The sequence below is a fragment of the Myotis davidii genome, unplaced genomic scaffold (assembly GCF_000327345.1).
Source record: "Myotis davidii unplaced genomic scaffold, ASM32734v1 scaffold1202, whole genome shotgun sequence".
Classification (NCBI taxonomy): domain Eukaryota; kingdom Metazoa; phylum Chordata; class Mammalia; order Chiroptera; family Vespertilionidae; genus Myotis; species Myotis davidii.
Window position 1 is genome coordinate 132,050 of NW_006293011.1, and position 4,303 is coordinate 136,352.

Sequence of the window (4,303 nt, forward strand, 5' to 3'; positions counted from 1 at the left end):
TCATAGTGACCAGTTGTTTGGTTGTTCTGCCATTTGGTCTATTTGCATATTAGGGTTTTATAGAGAGAGATTTTAATTGGACCATTTAAGCATTCCCTTCCTTCAGGATATCAAGTGGGTGTGATTAGTCCAATTTTATTCTAGTTTTTCAAAATAAAATATCTAGATTTCCAGATGTTTATCATTTTATGTAAGGTGGAACAAAGTTCTCTTTTTCTCAGTATTACCAATTAGCCAGTTATTTCCCATCAGCATTATCTATATCAGCTGTAAGGCTGAAGCAGTTTTACTCCTCAGGGGACATTTCACAATTGATACAACTGGGGCTGTTACAGGTAAGCAGTTTGGAGGGAGGCAGGGATGCTACTAAACCTTCTAAATGTGCAGAGCAGCCCCCTCCCACCATAAAGATTTATCTGGCCCTAATGTTAATAATGCCCCAATTGAGAAAGCATGGTTTATATGACTTCATCTTTAAATTGTAAGATAATAAAAGCATCATCCGTAAATTCAGCATCCATATTTATATGGCTGTGACACTATTTAGTCATTGATGGACTTATGAAAAAGACGAGATGGCTGCACATGATACAACTGAGTTATTTCTCAAAGGTTGTTCAATTATAGGAAGTTATCAGTTTGTGTCTGCACTTTTTAAGTTACAGAAATGGCTTCACTTCTTGAGATTGAGTTCATGGAATTCTTTGTGTGTTGTTTGCTGGCAACTTGCAACTCCTTGGCTTGTGGCAGCGTAACTCAAATTCCACTCTTAAAACTCCTGTGCATCTCTCTTCCAAAGACACTTATCATTGAATTTAGGCCCCACCTCGTTAATCTAGGATAAATTCCTTCTTCCAAGAACCTAAACTAAATCATATAATGTAATGGTCTGCTTTGGCTGCATAAATTAATTTTCACAGCTTCCGGGAAATAGGAGGTAGGCTTATGTTTGGAGCCACCATTTAACCCACTGCAAAGGCAAACTTCATCAGGCAAGACATGAAAGTGGGAATGAACACGGGAAACAAATCAATCTGAAACTGCATTTGCCTTTTGGGGGATGGTAATGGGATTCGGAAATAAGGGTATGCAGCACATGGAAAGAACAGCAGGGATAGGCTGGGACTCAAAGTGTAGATAGTAGAAAACCTTTGTATTATTAACAGAATAAAATATGGGTGTAATGTTTAGGAACAGAAATTTGGCAGCTCTCTTTGCAGCTGAAGTTAGTGAGGGTGTGGTGAGGAAAGAGATGAATTAAGAAGACAGCTACAAAGAATAGCTATTTTGACTTTGGAACAGATTGAATATAGCAAATGAAGTGATTGGTAAGAGGCTCCAAGGTAGTTAAGAAGGAGGAAAAGCCAATTGAAGGTTTTGACTTGTTGAGACTTAGATGTTGACATTTAGATGTCTTCAGCTTGGTCTTAAATAAAAAAAAAATTGTCACGTATTTTTTGTGAGGTTTTAGAGGAAGCATTTATTTTTAAACATTTTCAGTTTATAAGAGTAGTATTGAGATGAATACATTTAATAAATTAAGTACTTTTATTTCCCACAGAGTAGAAAGTATGTAGGAAAATATTTTAAACATTAATTTTATTTATCAACAGGTGAATATTCAACAAAGAGGGCCAGTGGACTTGGTTTAATTGTAGTTTCTACAGTAATACTAATATTACTTCAGATCTCAATGTTTATGATAGGTAAGTATTTATTGTTTTAGCATGATTGTGCCCTTTTTGATTTAAAAAGCAACATTTTTTATTGAAATAATTCTTGCATGTTTTTTTAATAATACAATAAGGATTGGTTTATCTCCCTAGATATTCTTAGTGAAAATTTTCCCCAAAATGGATTAATTTTAATGTTATATTAGGTTTTTAACATAGTTATTTTATAAAAAGTGATTTTCAGAGACATATTTAATGCCAGCCAATGGATTTTTAAAATCATACTATATAATTTCTTAATGATGATCTTCATATTCTTATTTCAGATTTTGAAGTTATAAGTAAATATTAAACATTCTCATTCTTTTGCTAAAACTCTCTTTAAAAAACTAGTTATACAAAATTGGGTTATAAATCATAAAGAGTTATTGCAAGTATTAACATTGAGTTTTAAAAGTTATACCTTATGATTATCCAACCTATAATTACTAACATTTTTCACTCCATTTTTGGGTTAAATCACTAAATATTTTTAATATTAAAGAATCTATTTTTTCCATTAGCACATTTAACTCTTGGTATGAGAGCCTATCTCTGGGTTGTTATATATTAAGATGGTACTAATTTGTTCTAAAACCACAATTAGCGATTATGATGTCTACAATGGCAAGCTTGCCCAATGGTTCTCCACCAGAGTGATTTTGTGAGTATGTAGTGATGCCCTGCTAACAGCCACTCTTATTGTAAAATACCCACGTGTGGTAAAAGCAGCATTGTTCTAAGATTTGGGGTAAAAACTGCCAATGCAGCTCAGCTCCCTGCAGAAATGAAAGGCTACTGAGGGTGTGAATGTGGAGCTGACTCCTGGAGTGGAGAGAGATGGCTTAGGTCACTGGGAAAGCAGCCACCACCTGACACGGACTCAGAGTCAGTCTTCGGTCCTAGGATACTGACCTTGACTGTACGAAATACAAGTGGAAGTGATTGCTTCTTAAACATGTGTAACATGCTTTTTCCTTGCAGCTCCAGCTATTGGGATGCTCCCCATCAATATCATCCTATTGATCATTCAGGTGCTGGGCCTTTTGATCTCTGTGGTCGGACTAAGCCTCTGTGTCTCAGGTGAGGGTCACAATCTTCTCTAAACAATTTATCTCTTACCAGTAATTTCTCTTAGAAAAAGAGCTCTTTTCTCTTTCCTTTTCTTTGTCTTTTTTTTAAAATATATTTTTATTGATTTTTTACAGAGAGGAAGGGAGAGAGATAGAGCGTTAGAAACATCGATGGGAGAGAAACATCGATCAGCCGCCTCCTGCACATCTCCTACTGGGGATGTGTCCGCAACCCAGGTACATGCCCTTGACCGGAATCTAATCTGGGACCTTTCAGTCCACAGGCCGACACTCTATCCACTGAGCCAAACTGGTTTCGGCCCTTTGTCTTTCTTATTCTGTTTTAAATACATGGACTTTATTTGTGATAGCATTTTAGGTTCACAGCAAAATGGAGTGGAAAATACAGAATCCTCCTCCATCTACTCACAGCCCCCTCCTCTATCAACATCTCCCACCAACTATTACATTTGTTACAGTCTGTTGAACCAACATTGGCACAACATTATCACCCAAAGTCCATCGTTTGTATAAGGGTTCAGTCTCGGTGTTGTATGGTCTATGATTTTGATAAATGTATAATGACATGGACCATAGTCATAGAATATCATATAGAAAAGTTTACCTGCCCCCCAAACGCTCTGTGCTCTGCCCATTCATCCTCCCTATTCTGAAACCCTGGCAACCACCGATCATTTCACTGCCTCAATAGTTTTGCATTTTTCAAAGTGTCTTATACTTGAAATCATATAGTATCTAGCTTTTTCAAATTGGCTACTTTCCCTTAGTAGTGTGCATTTAAGGTTCCTCCATGTCTTTGGGTGGCTTGATAACTTATTTACTTTTTGGCACTGAATAATATTCAGTTGTGTGAATGGACGATAGTTTGTTTATCCATTCACCTATTGAAGGATATTTTGGTTGCTTTCTGCACAGGGAAAGGTATTGATTTGTTATCAAATTTCAGATCTAGACACACAATATAGAAGTGTATGTTTTTGTATGGACATACTTTTTCAACCTCATTTGGGCAAACACTAAGGAGTGCAATTGCTAGATTGTATGTTAAGAATATCTTTAATTTTGTAGCAAATTACCAAACTGTCTTCCAAAGTGGCTGCACCATTTTGCATTCCCACCATCAATGAATGAACACTTCTGTTGCTCTACATTCATGCCAGGTTTTAGTGTTGGGAGCTTTTCATTTTTTCACTCATTTTTCCCCTACTGAGGTCAGTGCTTTCCACATTGGCTGATTGTTTAGTGACCAAACTGCCACGCCTGTATTCATGGATGAGCTTTTAAAAGAACCATTTGGGCCGAAACCGGTTTGGCTCAGTGGATGGAGCGTCGGCTTGCGGACTGAAGGGTCCCAGGTTCAATTCCGGTCAAGGGCATGTACCTGGGTTGCGGCCACATCCTCAGTAGGAGGTGTGCAGGAGGCAGCTGATCGATGCTTCTCCCTCATCGATGTTTCTAACTCTCTACCCCTCTCCCTTCCTCTCTGTAAAGAAATGA

General features: G+C 37.3%; 1 long non-coding RNA gene across 1 annotated transcript in view; it reads left to right on the forward strand.

The window, feature by feature from the left end:
- Positions 1–1,533: 1,533 nt before the first annotated feature.
- Positions 1,534–4,303, forward strand: part of LOC107183567 — a 3,409-nt gene continuing 639 nt past the window's right edge. The window contains exons 1-2 of the long non-coding RNA XR_001514356.1: positions 1,534–1,706; positions 2,697–2,795. This is a non-coding gene — a long non-coding RNA (uncharacterized LOC107183567). The remainder of the gene's footprint in view (positions 1,707–2,696; positions 2,796–4,303) is intronic.